The 19,495-nt window shown below is 45.1% G+C and overlaps 1 non-coding gene across 1 annotated transcript; it reads right to left on the bottom strand.

The window, feature by feature from the left end:
* Window positions 1-954: 954 nt before the first annotated feature.
* On the bottom strand, window positions 955-1,116 carry LOC149908278 (U1 spliceosomal RNA). The gene has a single exon (XR_016456770.1). It is a non-coding gene; the product is annotated as a U1 spliceosomal RNA (small nuclear RNA).
* Window positions 1,117-19,495: the final 18,379 nt, after the last annotated feature.

The following is a 19,495-nucleotide window of genomic DNA, read 5'->3' as shown; positions in this document are numbered from 1 at the left end:
GGATTAGCAAGCGCCTACTGTACTATATTTTTTGCACTTCTTGCACTGTGTAACAGATTTTTGTTTAAAATAATCTAGCTTTCCGCCCGCGGCTTCGCCCGCTTTGCCTAAAACATAATAAATATATACTAAAACCCTCCTCTTGAATCACTCTATCTATTAAAAAAAACTGCATCAAAATCCGTTGCGTAGTTTTAAAGATTTAAGCATACATAATACATAGGGACATAGGGACAGTGAAAGCAACTTTGTTTTAAATTGTCACATTCAATTTTTAGATTAATATAAATCAAAAGCTCATTTTTTATCAATGATACACTACTTCTGTTTCTTTCTTCTCGCCACTGGTAGGTATATATGCGCAATAGGTTATACCTATGACTTAGCCATCTTAACAATGAATAGGCGCGTTCTTATTTTTTTTTAATGAAGGATTTGTTTGTTACATTTGTCGGTGTTGAAAATATAGTATTTTTGCGTACTATATATGTTTTCAACAGTATATAGTACGCAGACCCGAAATATAGTACAATACTATATATTATAGTACGGTTGGCAACCCTAGTACTTTGTGATATCTTGAATTGCGTTTTAACTTTGTCTCTCTGTTGTCTATAATCTCGATGTAATAATAAAAACGCGGGTTTTTTTTCGCGCGCAACGAGCACAGCCTCGACCTCATTGGTACTTCGATTATCTCGACGTTACAATCTCATTGTTAAATTAACGCAATTCGTATTATCTATGTAATAATAATCATTTATCACCATTACAGGGTACTGACCTCAAGAACACAATTTTTACAATAATACTAATATTAGAAGTGTTCAAGTTGAATTATTTAACCATCTTTCGCAGGCATAGTAGTAAATAGTAATTAGTTAGTATTACATAATAAATCTATCTACATAACTATGTACTGAAGTGACTTATTTATATTTGCTATGAATTATGGGGGGACGGCGCGTACGCAGTCCCCACTACCAAAAATTATACGTCCGAGTTACCCACATTAGGGGTAATCGCAGAGGTCAACCCCGCCGCAGTGCAATGGCGAGGCCTCGCTCTGGGGGAACCGCCTTCCTGATCACGGTATCCCCTACGCCAGGTAAGTATGCTTTCGGCATGTTAGAGCGCTAATATATGTGCTATGAAAAAAACTTTTATAGCGTGATGGAGATTCTGCAAAACGCGTGTGGTGTCATCTAGTGCGATTCGCACGCATTAAAACAAGGGTAGCAACCCTTGCTACCTTTGTTTTAATACCCTTGTTTACTAGCAAGGATATGTTTATTCAAAGGGACTATCAACTATCAAGGGTCTTGAATATTTTTACTCGAGCAATAATAAGCATGTAAGTTATACTGAAGGTGTTTAATTAAAGGTCCATACTATTTTGTTATATGTTCGAAAATAAAATTACTTTACCTTAATCTTAATAAAATTAATTAATAATGTGATAAAGTCTTGATTTCACTAGAAATTATTTAATAAGAATAAAGCGCATATGTACAAAAACTACTCGAGATACAAAAATATAACAATAATACAAGAGGCGTCACGTTAGGTATAGTATATAGTATATACTATATATAGTTAAATAATAAAACATATCGATATCGGCTATACGTCAAATCATTAATTCATGAGCAACTGACACACCCTTCCACGTGTGCCACCAATATCAGTTAACTTGGTTAATTAATAATTTGATTGATTAATAATTATGATTTGAGTAGATTAGAAAGGTGATAAAATAAATGTAACTATGTAGTTTAGAATATATATTTATTGATTTCGAACAAAAACAAAGACTTATAAGTAAGCGACGAAAGTCGTTTTTATCCTTTTTATTGTTCTAACATCCGTCTACGAAACACTGCAATTTCTAATTTTTATACCAAACTTTGGTTCAAACGACTGAAAGCGCCACCTACGGGCTACGAAAGTAACTATTTATCTGTGCTACGACGGCAACTTTCACAATCCTTTAAATCATCCCTCTGAAGCCCTTTTATTATGCTCTTTGTGCAAAGTTTTAAAGTATAATCTTTAGGAACGTAAGCTTGAAAAAGTGTGATATATACCTAGAGCTTAAGATGAATATGTACCGTGTATAAGTTTTTGTATATATATTGTAGGATGTAACTTTAAAGGAAATTAGTACTTATTTATCCTTATCTATAAGAAGCGTGATTCGATAATTTATTAACTGCAAAACTGATGTTTTTCTGTCAAACACATTTTCACAGCAACGCAAATGAGAAAAAAAAGAGTTAACAATCTTACAACGTAATAACTCCATATCTGTGATTGTTTTATATTTATATACCATAAAATGTGTGTTTTTAAACAAATATGAATGGATAATTATTGATTTGAGTTACATTTAGTTGTCTGTAGCATAAATGATGCAATAAAATAATATACTTACCAAAATAAAAACAATACAGTAAATAAAATTATCTAATCAGATTATTTATAGCAGTAGTTTTTTATATTTTACAAGATAAACATTAAAATATACAATAAACAGGTCAAAGGGTTATTTTGTTATCGGAATAGCATTACATATTGTTAATTTCCTTAGAGGTTTTTATAATCGTTTTTTTGAACAGTGGCTCATCTGTTTCCTTGGAACAACGGTTAACACAAAAGCATAAAATCGTGAGATCCTGGGTTCGAATCTCGGGTGGGATGGGAACAATCGTGGTCTAGCAAAATGCAGAAGAGAGAATAGTCATAAAAAGAAATTTATCATTGAAATAGATATAATCGAATAAGATCCTTAATGTATCTGAGATTTAGTTTTTAATTTTTTATAGCTATCCCAGTCTAATTTTTTGGCTATTATTCATAATTATTCATATAAATTATTATATTAGATATGATAAGTTCCCATTATAATTAATTACGAATACGAATACAGGAAAGAAAACTCGTATTAAAATGTATGTTCAAATTCAAATTCAAATTTCATTTATTTACAAGAATGTAGTTACAAAAAAGGTGTTATTACAATGTTAACGCGCTAATACATTCTACCCATTTCTGGGTGTGCAAATATTTCAGACTTCAATATTAACTATAAAACATATCCAATTAACATGATACATGAAATAAGAAGAAGAATGATTAAGAATCTTGGTGTGTACTTCGACAATACTTTATCTTGGAGGCATCATATCAAGGAGGTTAGCAAGAAAATGTACGCAACTGTGGCGTCTTTGCGTCGTCTACAAAATTTCCTTCCTCTCCCAACCAAAATCCTGTTAGCACAATCCCTCCTTTTGCCCATACTTGACTACGCCGATGTGAGTTATGTCAATCTCTCCGTAGATCAAATAAACAAACTCGAACGTCTACAAAATCTCTGTACCTATACGATTCATATTTGGTCTACGGAAATACGACCATGTATCTGAGTTCCGGTCTAAACTCAAATGGCTACCGATCCGATTTCGCCGGGATGCTCATGTGCTGCATCTTCTCTATCAGGTTATGTTTAACCCAAAGATGCCGAAATACCTAAAAGAAAAATTTGTCTTCAGGGGAAACAATGATGAACCATTTCGCTCCACTGAAATGTATCGATTACGAATGCCTCAACATCTTACTCGTTTCTACGATACTTCATTCACTGTTCAGGCTATTAAATTGTGGAACGCTTTACCTGAGCCAATAAAAAAGGCACAGTCATTGAATAAGTTTAAAATAATGGTAAGCGATAACTATCATTCTTCTTGTCGTACTTAATAATCTATATATTGTATTATATCTTTGTCGCTTTATATATTTATTATCATGTTTTTATGGCTTTAATTATTCTTTCCTATACTTTTGTGAATATATATACATATTATATTTATACATAATATCTTTATATTATATTCTTACATATTATATTTATGCTCTGCCCTATCCCTCTCCTCTAACTAATTTCCTTCCGTACTCCGGTTGTCTGGAAGAAATCGCTATTTAGCGATAAGACCGCCATTTGTTTTAATTTATAATTAGATTAAGTTCATATTTTAGTTATCTAAGAGCAATAAAGGATAAATAAATAAATAAAATAAATAAATAAATGAAATACATAAAAATTGCCTTTTGGTTATTTTATATTTAATATTAATTTAATTATGTAGGTATGTGGATAAGCAAAGCCACCAAATCTGGGAAAATCTTAATCACCTTTACCAGTGCGATGTGTCGCAATTCGTATCGCAATTCGCTATATTGCCTAAGTTTACGTCAACATTATTTCAACACAAATGGAAGATTTGATAATTAGAAATAAATATTTGAATAATTAAAGTAACAAATTAGTTTTATTTAAAGGAGGAAAACCCAAGTCCCCAATGACGAAAAGCATAAACAAAAGAGTTCAACGTTTGCGTATTTATTCGTTTTTGTGGAATTCATTTTAAATGAATAATTAAAGTTGCTTATAGGAAAATTTGTTGTTTGTTAATGTCAAGATTTAAACTGGATTTATTGCACTTATTAATTTTATTATTGTGTAAAAATGACATTTAATAGTGTTTATTTTAATCAAACTCTACATACATTAATTAGATAATGAGAAATGTGATAAGATGAGAACGACGTGAAAGTCGCTATGAAAGTATGTAATCAGCTGTCACCCAAAAACAGCTTAATTGATTTTAAAGAGATTTAGCAGATGATATCTCGTATTTAGATAAGTATAACAAGATAAAAGAAAGATAGAGAAATTAAAACTTTTAGGTGAGAGCGTCTAGCATTTTTGCTTTAATGAATAAAAATCCGGTGGATATGAAAAGAAACATCACTACATAGAATGAAAAAAAGTCGCTGTCGCTGTCTGTCTGTCTCTATGTATGCTTAAATCTTTGAAAATACGCAATGAATTGTATTGAGGTTTTTTTTTAAAAGCTAGAGTGGTTGAGGTAGATTTTAGCAATTTAGTATGTACCTAATTTGTTAAGCTTTCTACAAACGGGCGAAGCCACCCACGAAAAGTTAGAATATTATAAAATGGAAATGATAGTAGTCGATGGGATAATAATTATAAGTGTAATATATAAAAAGCGGTCGCCTTTTTTTTATTGTTATTACACGCTTTATATTAGCTTCACCTGTATGTTTGTAACCGACTTCTTTGGGCGCGATTTTGACCCACTTTAAACGGCCAGATTTCGTTCAAACTTTGTAGATTTATTGAGGACCGATGACAATACACTAATTTGATAAAATTTTCTATTTTTTAGTTCGGTTTTCTATAAAAAGCGTGTTTTTTAGTTTTTTTAAACTATTATTATTTTTCTTTCAATTTCTATTTTACACGGTTGCACCAGAAAGATTGTTTTCTTTGTTTATTCTATTTATACGTCAATGCTTAATCTTTATTTATATTACCAAGTATATTACCGATGATTCAGGGGTTATGACATCTATACCTCCATTTCCCTTAGCATGGAAGTTTACACGCTCAATAAACAATAAAATCTTCTGCGAATTGACATCATTCATAGATTACAGATAAAATAACAATTTAAATTATCATGACTAAAGAGTTATACACGTGGTATTGACAATAAAATATAATTTATTGTTGTTATTATTGACATTTGGCCACGTCGCGATGTTGCGAATGTCGCGCGATTCTATTATCTGCTCTTATCGAGCGAATAAAGTCGATGACACGTGACATTTCTAAGTTCCTATGTTTCGTACAATAAAGTCACCTTTGATTGTTTAAAAATGTGATATAGCGTATTATATAATCGTTAGAACGAAGGCCCATACTGATAATAAATTGATATTAATAATTTTGGTGGTGTGCGTTTGACGTAGTTTAGGTGTTGACGCCTGCGGGCATCCCCCGTCGATTTTGCCACTTATACCCATCGACGTGATCTATGACGTTTTTCTTTGTTTTTCTGTTTTGATTTTGTTTTTTACAAATATGGTTCGGAAAAAAAACTCCATTGAAATTCTACCACTTTGCTTTTCGCATTAAATAAAAAAATCTCTCCATACACAAAGATTATATTATTATGATTAATCTTCCATACATATGTTGAAAAGTAAGTACATAGTAGGTAGTATTTGAGGGAAGATATACAAGAATATTTTGCTTTTAAAGGCTAACGTTTATGTACCTTTGGGGGGGGGGGGTAGGGTGATGTTTAAAATTAACTACGCTATAACGAAAGTTTTAAACAGAGCGTATAAAAATAGAGAAAGAAAACACAAGATAAGAGAAAGAAAAATGAACAGAGAAAGACGAAACACTGAAATTTTATTGTATCTGCCATTGTTCATTCATTAAACTGGGACATGTTTTAATATCCCGTTTCAGATTTTCCTCTATATTATAGATTGAAGTAAAAGCAAGTTTTTATATTTCATTAAATAAAAAAAGACGTGTGGCACTCGGGGACTGCCGCGGTAAAGCTATTGCATGCTATACCTTCAAGCCACACCTCCGTGTCCGTCGGAGTGGGGAGCGTGAGGTTTTTACGTTACGGAATTTCTCGATTCGGTCTCCGCGCTCAAGGCCCGCGATAGAAGCTATGCAATAGCTTAAAAATAACTGTTTTCAAACTCCTACGAAATTTCAATACTTTATCAAAGCTAGGTATTTTGTGCTTGTGAAGTCGTCGAAAGGGCTCACCTGCTAAGTGTTCGAGAAGGATAATCCAATTATTTTAAAGGAAAAACATTTACTTACATAATATTATGTATACAACATACCCTTAGACATACCTCTACCTATATTGATTCATAAAATACATTTTGTAATAAATTAGCTAATTACAAGTTTGGAGATACAACGTATTTATATCCTAATTTGCTGCATGATCCATTGCCAATTTTTTCAATAAATTCCACAATGTTGTGATCTATTAGAAATATAACAAAACATCACAAAATATAGACTCTACCGACATTAGATAGACCACGTGATCTAACGCGGCGTATGTCAATCCCATACATTTTTGCCTTTTCTAACTTCGTTATCGTTTTTTCATTGTTACTTTGTCTAAGGCCCCAGGTATGGCTTATAAAATTATAAATAAATTTAACCTTGATAAAAATACACTTGAACCTGAGCGAGTATCTGGTTTTTTTAATGGCCAAAATTGATGACGATCGTCCGACGCAAATTTCATCAGCAAAGGTCATTCATAGTTCTGCCGAAATCCTTATGGAATTATTATCATTATATTATATAGAAACTAGCGGTCCGCCCCGGCTTCGCCCGTGGTACATATGAAAAATAGATGTTGGCCGATTCTCAGACTTACCCGATATGCACAGAAAATTTCATGAGAATCGGTCCACCCGTTTCGGTGGAGTATGCAGACTAACATTGTGACACGAGAATTTTATATATAAGAAAGACCCATGTGATTCATGATAGATTGACCTACTTCTACGCTTGGAATTATACCGTTGTTTTTGTGATTTTATTATTAGACAGGTTATAAGAGGAATTTTTCTGTGATAATTTAGTTATTACATGTACCTATCACGTGAAATATTGGTCGCCTAGTCTTTATAACAATAAAAATCTGAATAAAGTCCAATTAAAACTACTGTTTCCTAAATGAAAAGCTATTCGGATAAGTGTTCCAGCTACCTACCTATATGTCTTTATCTTTTAAAATCAATTAATTTGTTAAATACTAACCTCTAACTTCTAAGACATTTCACTTTTAACTGAACTATTTGCAATTTTAACCTCACGGCTCACCGACTTTGTCCTTCCATGATGCGTTTTAATCATACATCCACTTAGGTAAAAAAGAATCTGTCAGAGTGGGCTCCTTAATTTGCCATATTGTAGCAATATATTTTCCCATGTGTATAGTGTGCAATGTATCCATGGCCATGATTACATAATTAAAAAAAAAAAACATGTGTCTGCCGGTGATTTATAGAAAAAAATTCAGCTGCTTTATTTTTTAATACTGACATTACTACCTATCTTGAACATTCGATACTGGCTTTTCTTTAGTGCTTAGATAATAGTATAAAAACAATTTCATCACTCTAAACTGTCTTAGGTCGACTTTGCACTATATCCGTTAATTTTTTACTAATTTACATTATCACGTAATTATTTTTATCGTTCCCGTGTGACTAATGAGTGATCCGATTTTAATTAAATAAAAAATGGAATAAAAAATGTGGCTGACGCGTGGGACAGATAACATTGTTCGTGTATACAATTTGTATTTAATTACGCCTTAGTTAAAAATATTTCGGTATTAAAATAGATCAAATTTTAACCTTTAGCTGATTAAATCATGAATCTGACCACTGTAAAAGTTACAGCTTATGTGTAATTTTGATTCTGATGTTTTTTTTTTTTAATATTTATCATATTCAAACTCAAACTTTCATTTATTCAATTAGCTTCTTCTAGAAGCACTTTTGAATCGCCATAACGTATCTATGGGGGGCCAATTGGGGATGTAATAAAACCCGCCTTTTCTGAATTCAGTGGACTGTATTTCTTCTTAATAACGATGTACAATTTCTTGATAATAACGACGTACAATTTCTTCTTAATAACGACGTACAATAGCTTCTTATTACTATATACAATAGTAGTAGGTACGCTGAGCGACGACTGTTGACCATGAGACTTCTTGCTTCTTGCTGTTGCTCAAGTGATGAGCTCTTGACTGTGCGGAGTGGTGTGTATTATGCAGCAAGGGTCTTCACACACGCGGCCTCCGTTAGGAGGCTGCGTGGGGGATGCTGTTCAGGACGATTCGTCCTCTGCAGCAGGTGTATGGCGCCGCCCGCTAATACGGGCGGGTTACTGGGAGGACGAATCGCCCTGTTTGGGAATAAAAGTGTTAGTTATTTGGGGCACAGTATAGGAGACTGTGCCCGACTTTTTAAACCTTTTCGCATTTTGCGAAGACTCGACCGACCTGTGTTTGGTTTTACGAGCCCGTCTTAGACTTGTGTCTAAGCCGGGGACGGACAGGGAACCCGGGAGCGACACAAAACCGATGGGTGTGATAGGAGGCGCCAATTGCGCGTGGGAGTGGGCGGTGGATTGGCTGGGTACGTTGTGTACCGACTGTGTAGGAGTTATGCAGGGTGAGGCGACAGACGGCGCGATAGGAAGCGCCGTCGCAGGCGAAGCTTGCGTGGGTGGGGGCGTTGTATAGGATTGCGCTATTTGCGCGTGGGAGTAGGTTTGGTAGGAGGGAGTAGTGAGGGGCGCACAGAGTGCGTGGGCGGTAGGTGGCGCTGGAGGCGCAGTGTATGGTGCCGGCATTGTTTGCAATGCCGGTGGTGAGGACGGCGTGTTCGCCTTAGGAGAGGGGGGTGGTAGTAGATCGCGCGGATTCGGACGACGCGACCCGGGAATGGCGCGGTGCGGAGCAATCTCTCGGAGATGGGAATGAGAGGAGGCGTCCGCCCGCGAGAACATGTTTTGGGAGAGACGAAGGATAAACTCATCCAGCGTTTCTACACCGAGATCGCTACGTATTAGCTCGTTTCTCACATACCTCGGCGCACCGACGATAGCGCGTAATGCGAGTGACTGCCGCGCACGCATTTTGCGGCGCAGGCTTTCACACACATACACATACCAGGCGGGCGCGGCGTACGTGAGGAGCGGCCGTAGGTAGGTTTTATAAACGCTTACCTTTATACGCAGCGGGAGTTCAGAGTATAACACCGGACGAAGTATGGCGTGGGCGGCTTTGCACTTGTTAATTACCTGCTTCACGTGGCTGTTAAAGCGAAGCCGGCAATCAATAGTTACACCTAGGTAAAGGACGGTATCGGACCATGGGATCTGCTCACCAGCCAGAGTGAGTTGGTGGGAGGGAGTCAAACCACCGAACCGAATCACCTGTGTCTTTCGCGCGTTAACAGATATCCGCCAACGATCGAAATACGCAGGCAACTCATCAAGCCAGCGTTGCGCCTTAACCATCGCATGCGTTGTATTCAACGATGCGGCGATTAAAGCTACATCGTCGGCGTATAGCGCGAGGATTTGATTAGAATTTGGCGCGGGGGAGGGGAAGTCATCTGTGTAGGCGGAGTATAGCGCGGGCGATAAACAGCTGCCCTGCGGGACACCCGCCTGCACAGAGTGGTTTCGGGAAATGGCGGGGGACACGGAAACGTGAAAGGAGCGGTCCGTGAGGAAGGAGTGCAATATCCTCACGAGCCGCGCGGGGCATTGGGTAGTGGTAAGGATCTTATATATAAGACCCTCGTGCCAGACGCGGTCGAAAGCCTTTTCGATATCTAGGAATATTGCGACCGCTCTCTCATTCCTGTTCAAGGCGGAGCTAACATGGTGCAATACTCTAGATACCTGAAGGGTGGTACTGTGTGCCGAGCGAAAGCCGAATTGCTCAGCGCGCGGCGACACGTACGGACGCAGCATAGGCAGCAGTAGTGACTCGAACACTTTGGAGACTGTGCTCAACAAGGTGATGGGTCGATAACTGCCCGCTAAGGAGGCATTCTTGCCGGGTTTGGGGATCATTATTACGCGACCGGTTTTCCACACTGAAGGGAAATGACCGGCGCGCAATATACCGTTAAACAGCCGCGACAAAGCCGCGACTGTTTTACGGGGGAGGTGGCGGAGGGATTCGTTCGTCACGCCGTCCTCACCGGGCGCTTTGCGCAACTTTGTACGCGAAATCGCACGGCGGACGGCGGACGGGGAGGTGAAGAATACTTCCTCAGCGGGCGGTATCGGTGATGCTAGAAAACCTGATAGGTGTTCGTTCACCACTGCTGCGTGGGCGGCGCTCGACGGCGTCAGGGGGTTCGGCTGAAAAACTTGTGCCAAATGTTCGGCGAACAAGTCAGCGCGACCCTGAGGGGCGTATATATAATTACCCGCGGAATCGGTGAGTGGGCGCGCGGGGGCGGTTGAGGATTTAAGCCTGCGACAGAGGTTGTGGAGCGAGGGCCAGTCCTCGGCGGCCGAGTCGATCGCACGGTGCCAGCCCTCAATCCTGTTCGCCTCAAGCGCATCGCTAACTTGCTCACGCAAACGAGCAAGTTGCCGCTTGAGGGTGGGACAGCGCGAATGCTGCCACTGCCGTCGCAGAGCTCGCTTCCTCTGGATAAGGGCTTTAATGTGAGAGGGAATAGGGGGGAGTATGGACGTGGACGGTTTGAGTGTCGTGGCCTGGGAAAGAGCGGACTTGAGTGCTTCATGCAAGTCATTTGCGAATATCTCCACGTCCTCGGCGCTTGAAACCGCGCGTGAGGGCGTGGAGCGCTCAAGCGTATTCGCAAATAACTCCCAATTAACACAGCGGCGGGAGTAGGATGGGGCAAGCGCGGAACTGTTTGCGGTGATCTCGACCAATACCGGCAGGTGGTCTGAGCCGAGATCGTCCACAATAACAGTTTGCGTCATCGACTGGCGGATCACATTGTGAATCGTAAAGTCGATGACGTCCGCTTGGTGGGAGTCTGTACGAGGATAATGAGTAGGTTCGGAAGGGCCCTCCATAACAATGTCGTTATAATCGATAATGTTATAAAGGGCTTTGCCGTTGCAACAATCGAGGCGGGATAGCCAGTGCGAATGCTTACTGTTCCAGTCACCCGCGGCGATCGTCGGCACGCTCGAGGCGAAAAGACGTTTCACCTCGTTCGTGTCAACTCTCCCCCCGGGCGGCCTGTATACAGCATACATTCGCAGCCTGCCCACCGGAAACTCCGCCTCGATGCCGAGCGCGGAAAAGGATTGGGATGTGAAAGCGGGGAGTGGGGTGTGAGGGATGGACTTGCGGATAAGGATCGCAAGTCCGCGGTACTTACGCCCATACGGGGAGCATTCGTCCTGTCTGTACGAGACGTAGCCAGACGCGCTGAGTTTGTCAGGCGCGCCCAGGTGCGTCTCGTTTAGGAGGACGACGTCTACTCGTTGTTCCCGCATGAGGTGGCGCAGTAGTGTCGCTCTCTCCTTGCTGAGCCCGCTCGCGTTCCAGTAAATAAAGCGTGTACTCACTGTTGAACGAGACTCAACAGGCCCTGCATCAGGATGGGTATTGGGTCGGCGCCTTCCTCCAGCGCGTCCATCGTGCTCTGGAGCACCTGGCACGCCGCTCGTATGACCGTCCGCTTGGCTGGGTCGAGGTGTGCCGGTGCTGAGCCGAGCTGTGTCGAGCTGGGTCGAGCTGTGCTGCGTTGCAGTACTCGGGCGGGTTCGGGCAAGTTCGGCTGTGTTCGCTGCGCCGAAGTTACCCGAGCGGAGATCGGCGGTTGCGCTCGTGTGCGCTCGGGCTGGCGCTGTTGCGCATGCGCCGGCGCCTGCGGAATGTGCGCGGGCGGGCCGGCGGGGGGCACAGAGGCGGTAGCGGCCCGAGGGGGCTGCGTGCGGGAACGCTTCTTACCGCTGCGCCCCTTTCGGTTTCTTCTTGCGGAGATGGTTGCGGGGGCGTTGTTCGCCGCCGCCATGAGACCAGTGGTGAGGGCCTCACCGCGAGGCACCGGCTCCACGGGCGCGGGTGGCGCCGCCGGCGCGCTAGGCCGCACATTCGGTGCGGCGCGCGGCGGCTGCTGCTGAGTGGTCGTGGTGCGCGCTATCGGGCCCGCCTTTTTGTTGCGGGCCTCGCGCCGCAGCACCGGGCAGGAGGCGTGGTTGGCGGGATGTGGTCCCGCGCAATTGGCACAGATGGGGGGGGCGTCCCTTGGCCGCGGGCAGTCCGCGGTCGCATGGCTCTCGCCGCAACGCACACAGGCAAGCGGCCTGTGGCAATTGTGCGACGAGTGCCGGAAGCCCTGGCACCTGTGGCAATGCGCGGGGCCCCGCTTGGAGCGCCACGCCTCGATGGTGACGCCGGGCATGTATAGCAGCTCCTTCACTGCGTATATGCCCGGCGTGAGATTCTCAGTCTTCCTCAGAATGACGAGGAAGATACAGCCGGGGCGCCCTTTCCGGGCGCGGATGGGCCGCGCAAACTCGGGGTCATATCCCCGGTCGCGCAGCGCGGCCATCAACTCTTCGGGCTCCGTGTTGACTGGGAGACCGCGGACGGCGACCTTAACACTGCGCTCCGCTTCAGGGGAGTAGGAGAACCAAGAAATCTCCACTCCCTCCTCCTGAATGCGGCGCAAGTATCGGTCGACCGCCCGGTATTCCGCCTCGTCCTGAGGCGAGAAGCGCACGCCGGTCCCGTAGGCGCGCGCACTTACTTGTCGTCCCAGCGAGGCGGTAATGTTTCGCAGGTGAGTCGCCCAATTTGGGAGCGACTCAACCACGATAGGCGGGTAGCGGGGCTTATTACGGGCTTATTACTATATACAATAGTAGTAGGTACGCTGAGCGACGACTGTTGACCATGAGACTTCTTGCTTCTTGCTGTTGCTCAAGTGATGAGCTCTTGACTGTGCGGAGTGGTGTGTATTATGCGGTCAAAAGTCGTTTCTCTTATACAAAACTATAGGGATTACTCCCGACGGTGGGTAAGACGCCGTACCCCGTAGGCTAGAGGTGCATTTTTACACAGTATACACCCGACGGTGGTAAAAGTGCCGCGTGCGTCTACCGAAATGAATTTACTACGTTATACTTTACATAGACTCGATATAATAATAAAATATAGCAAAATAACAACGTATTATAAACTCTCTAATTACATACAATAATATCACACTAAAACATTATAAAAAGATAATCAAAAACACACTATAAAACGTTACTCTATTCTACAATAAAAACACACGAAGGAACTTTATACATTAAAAAATACTTAAGACATGGTGAAACTATTTACAAGGGGTTGTCGTCCGTAACATCCTCCCCCCGGCGCAGAACCTCGGAGCCCTCATTTAACGGGAGGACGACTAACCTCCTAACGGGTCGCCTAAAAATCCCCCCCTTGGTCCTTACGTCGGCGCTGCGTACCACCTTGTCCGTCCCTTCGTACACACGTTCTATTTGCCCTAAAGGCCACACGTTGCGCGGTAATATGCCGTCTGTTATCAACACCACGTCCCCTTTCTTGACGTTCGGTGTCGACCGTACCGCGTCTCCCCTCGGTGTAAGCGTAGGCAAATACTCCCTCACCCATCTAGCCCAGAAAGCGTCGGCTAGCGCTTGCGCAACCCTCCAAGCCCGCTTGTCCAACCGGTTACTGGAACCTATCACTGGCATACCGTCTGCCGTTCCTAGTAAGAAGTGGTTCGGAGTTAACGCTTCCGGGTCCTCAGGATCGACTGAGACGTGCGTAAGCGGTCGCGAGTTTACCGTAAACTCGACCTCGTTCATTAACGTTTGTAGCACTTCGTCCCGGGGTGCCTGCTCGTTTAATACAACCGTCAATGCGCTCTTAACCGTACGGATTTGCCGCTCCCAGCTACCCCCTTGGTTGGGTGCGCCCGGGTCGATGAACCTCCACTTTGTTCTTTTTCCCAGTGCGCATCCTTCCAACTCTGGCAGCCACTCTGCGTAGGCGCGCTTTAATTCGACGTCGGAGCCGCGAAAGTTAGTACCGTTATCGCTCATTATAACCGCTGGCCACCCGCGTCGCGCGGCCATCCTACGTAGTGCCATTATGGCTGAGTCCGTACTCAAGCTATGTAAGATCTCTAAATGTATCGCGCGCGTTGTCATACACGTGAATAGCATTCCCCACCGTTTCTCTCTGCGCCTACCTACCGTGACCGTCATCGGGCCGAAACAATCTACTCCGGTACTCGCGAATGGACGGGAATACATGTCTAGTCGTACCCGCGGTAGGTTGCCCTTTATGGGCACACTTGGGTTGCGTCTCTTCACCGTGCATGTGACACATTTACTTATAACCGATTTTACTACGGCGCGTATACCTATTATCCAATACTTTTGCCGTAAATTATTTACTACGTGTTCGCGACCGATGTGAGCGTTTTCACTGTGTTCTTTAATGACGATGAGACGTGTGAGCGGGTGCTTGCCATCGAGTAGGACCGGCCGTTTTCTTAATTCAGGAACGTCGGCTGCGTTAATCCGTCCTCTCAAGCGCAATAGCCCGTCTTCGTCTATACACACGTTCAACTTAAACGCGCGGCTAGTGCGCGGGACGCCTCTGCCGCACTCGAGCGCCTTGATTTCATCGGCGAAGCTCTCTCGTTGCGCCTGCTTTAATAACGTCCGTTCTGCCTGCTCCATCAACGTTACGTCCATAGTTCGTATTTGCTTACGGCATTTAGCGACGAACAATAAAACGCGCGCTAACGCCCGGGCGCATCGGGTATACGTTGAGAACCGCGTTACGTCTATCAACGGTGTTACTGCTGTCGCGTGCGCTACGATTTCGCATGAAATTGTTGTTGGTTTTCCTACGCTCTCTTGGGGCCACGTCTCGGGCGATTCTAATAAGAATCGCGGTCCCCTAAACCAGCTGTTCGTGCTCGTAAGTGCGGTATTTCCTGCTCGTGTGGCGGCGTCCGCTACGTTCTTGTCTGTCGGTACCCATCGCCACTGCTTTGCGTTTGTTAACTCGGTGATCTCGGTGAGCCTGTGCGCTACGTACGGCGTGTATCGCGAGGATTCGTTCCTAATCCAATGCAGTGCTGTCTTCGAATCGCTCCAGAATGTAGCTTCGCACGGTTCCCGATGCTCGCGCATAATTGACTCCGCTAGGCGTGCGCCTATTAGGCACGCCTGCAGCTCGAGCCGCGGTATCGTTTGCGCCTTCATGGGAGCTACTCTGGCTTTTCCTGCGATCAGCGCCACGGACACGCTGCCATCATGGTTCACGAATCGCCAATATGCGACCGCCGCATACGCCTGCTCGCTCGCGTCGCAAAACACATGTAATTGCCTACTTGCTATCTCTTTCTTTTCATAACAGCGCGGCAACCTCAACGCTTCTATGTACCGTATATCTGATAACCATTCGCTGAAGGCTTCCGCCTCCTCGACAGGCAATGGTTCGTCCCACGCGACTTGTTTGCGCCACAGCCCCTGCAACATAATCTTGGCTGTGACTGTATACGGGCTCAACAAGCCGAGTGGGTCGAATAACGCCATAACCGTCGCTAGCGCCTCTCGCTTTGTTGGTACGCGTTGCCCGTTCTTAATGTCGCCCGGAATCCTATTCATTGCCGTATTAAATGCTAACTCATCGCTACCCGATAACCACAAGATGCCTAGCGTTTTTTCATATGCGTGGGCGTTGGCGCCTAGCTCACGCGGAGCGCCGGCTCTATCCTCTCTACATACAGGTGCGAGTAACTCCTCTATGTTCGCGCTCCATCCTGCTAGATGGAAACCCGCGCGTTCGTAGACTTCTCTAACCTCCTGTATGGTGCGGGCGGCCACTTCCGCGGAGCTGAAGCTATCCAGCCAGTCGTCCATGTAGTGATTAAGCGTGATGGCCTCGTAAGCTAGTGCGTGGGATTCTTGATGATCTTGAGCGCATTTATTACGCACGCTGTGTGCTAAGAAAGGCGAACTCCTCGCTCCGAATATCATGGATGTCATGACGTATTTCTGCGGCGGACCTACTCGGTCGTTCCCTCGCCACAGAAAATGCTGCACCGCCACGTCTTCCGGACGTATTTTTATTCGCAAAAACATATCTCTTATGTCGGCCGATACTGCCACGGGCCGTTCCCGGAAGCGAAATAATACGCCGTTGAGCGATTGTAACAAGTCGGGCCCATCCAATAATACGTCATTGAGGCAGCGGCCTCCCACGCGCGCTGCCGCGTCGAATACTAGCCGCATCTTACCCGGTTTGTTCGGGTTCGTTACCGCGAAATGCGGCAAGTACCAAAGTCGCGTATCTAGTTCGTGCGTCGCGTGTGTGCTGCCTTCACACTTCTTGGCGTATCCTTCCTTGATGAGCCTGTCTATCTGCGCCGTATAATCCGCTTTAAAAGCCGGCGATCTATCCATTTTCAACTCGATTCCTTGTAATCGTCGCCGGGCCGCTTCGTAGCTAGGTGGCATTATTATATCGCTATTCTTCCAAGGCAGTCCCACCTCATAATGCCCGTCCCTCAGCGCGACCGACGATTCGAAGGCTCGTACCGCGCGTTCATCTAACTCGCACGGTTTCACACGCATTGAAATACCTAACGCGTCTATTCCGAAATGTGCTTCCACTCTATCGCGCAGGTTTTCGTCTTCTGTGTTACTTTTAAATTCCTTATCGCTCACGACGTGTAACACCCTCTCATCGTCCCGCGTTATCGATCGGCGCGGCGCGGTCCCATGAATGACCCATCCTAACTGGGTAAGTGACGCCGCCGGTTCGTCATTCCCGCCGACCAATAAGCGTCGCGAAACGATTAAGTGCCAGTTGTCCGTTCCAATTAGTATTTTAGGCGTCGCGTTTTCGTAGCACAAGTCACGTGACCTTAACGATGTTAGGTGCGAGTGTACTAAATACTCGGCTCGCACCGTCTGATTACCGATACGCAAATCTCTCATCGTATGCGCTTTTATTTGTTTGAAATCGCTCTGGCCGCGGCCGCGTATACTAATCTCTACTTTCCTACTTTCGTTCTCATTCGTAGCAGACGAGATACCCCTTATACTTAGCGGCTGCGTTGGCCCCTGTGCGCGCACGATGTTTGCGAGTTCATCGTCTATCAAGGTGACTGTGGACCCTTCGTCCAGTAGCGCGTACGTCTCTACTTCACCGCCAGCGCCTCTGACGGTGATAGGACAAACTTTAAGTAGTACTTTACTGAGAGCCGTCGTGGCGTGGATGGACGCCGTATGTACGGCTACGTCCTCGCTGTGTTCGCTTTCACGTTCGCTATTTTTCTTTTCTTGTAAATGTAATAACGCGTGATGACCTTCCCGGCACTCCTCTGTGCCACAGCGTTTTGCTTTGCATCGAAAACGTCTGTGTTTGCTATTCAGACACTGGAAACATACGTGTGTCTCTTTCGCCCATTCCCATCGTTTTTGAACTGGCATCGCTAATAGCTTTTTACACGTAAACGTCTTATGCTCCGCCCCGCAACAAAAGCATACGTCCTTACTCTCCACCGCCGCGGTGGCGTATACTTTCATCGGTTTGCGTTCGTTACGTTGTGCCGGCTCGTTATACCTACCGATGCTTCGACCGCCTATAGCGAGCCCCGAGGACGCGAAAGTGTGCCTTAGACTCCTATCCGCCTCTCGCATAAGGAAGCGTGATAGTGTCGTAATCTCTGGCTCCGCGTAATTTCCATGGTCTTCCGCGTAATCGCACCAGCGTGACCGCATGTGCGGGCTCAACTTGTCTACTACCGTTCGCGCTAACATCGGGTTTTGCAAGTATCCTCGCTCATCTAGACATGATATTATCGTAACTATATTTTGCAATTTTATCGCGAACTGATTTATTTCGTTGGGCGTGGTCCCTAAACGCGGCAGACGCTTAATGTCCTCTAAAGCGCCGTCTATAATAACCTCCGGTCTTCCAAAACATTGCTCTAATGTCTTTAGTATAACGTCCGGGTCGTTCGCTGTAAACAATAACGCGGATACGGCTTGCCTCGCTTCTCCTTTTAAGCAAGACCTTAAGCGTGCTATATTCTCGCTTGCCGTGAACCTATACTGCGCGTTTGTTTCTACATACGCTGCTTTAAACGGTAGCCATTCGCCCGGGGCCCCGTTAAAGCCTGGCAACTCCATAGCTTGCCTTGATGTCGGTCGATTCCTCGTTAGCTGCTCTAACGTAACCGCGAGTTTTTCTATATCGCTCTGTCGCCGCGGCGACGGTGATCGTTGGTCCCTATGCCTATCCGGTACGCGACGAGACGTCAGCTCACGAATCCCTGTAGTACTCCGCCGTGCCTCTGGCGAGTGGTTCCGCGGCGTCTTCGCCTCTGCTCCTATCGCGGCTCTGGGGATTTCCGGCTCCCCCCGTGGCATACTTCGCTCTAACCAATCGTTCACGCGATGATTAATAATCTCTCCCTCAACGCTTTCCCTATCTGTTTCTTCCCGAATATCGACGACGTCCGCCTCGAGTCGTTTTCGTTCTAAATCGGCCTCGATGCGTAGCTCTTCCCGCCTAAATGCAGCTAGCTTTTCCGCGGTTTCTAACTCTCGCCGTTTGATCCTAGCCGTTACGCTCGCCGACGAGCGTTGTGATCTAACCGATGGCGCCGCGGTGCGCCTAGCTTGCGTTCCTACTATCGTCGCGGGTGTCGTCATCGCGGGTGTCGTCGTGCCTACCCCAACGTGTGTGTCCGGGACTTCAAAGGTGTCGGCCGATGCCGACGCAGGACCTTCGGCGTGTACCCTATTCGCGTCCCCCGTAGTCTGACTGCGCGTTGTTGGCATCTTCTTCGGGCGCTGGTGCCCCCCTACCTGCCTAACTGGCCCTAACAGACCTTCAGGAGGGCTCGGCTCGCACCGAGATATGCTCCTTCAGGGATGGAATATAAGGATAGGAAAGGGAGGGCCTACCCGGCAGAGAGTGCTGGAAAGTACTGGGTGCTCTGTCACCGGCGGGAGTGTCCGGTGCTTTTGGCAGTACCTACAGTCCGGTCCCAATACCGTCCA

The sequence above is a fragment of the Colias eurytheme genome, chromosome 5 (assembly GCF_061535395.1).
Source record: "Colias eurytheme isolate Ceu_HAF_F1 chromosome 5, ilColEury1 Martin Lab GWU primary, whole genome shotgun sequence".
Taxonomy (NCBI): domain Eukaryota; kingdom Metazoa; phylum Arthropoda; class Insecta; order Lepidoptera; family Pieridae; genus Colias; species Colias eurytheme.
This window is presented reverse-complemented; position numbering and strand designations above follow the sequence as displayed.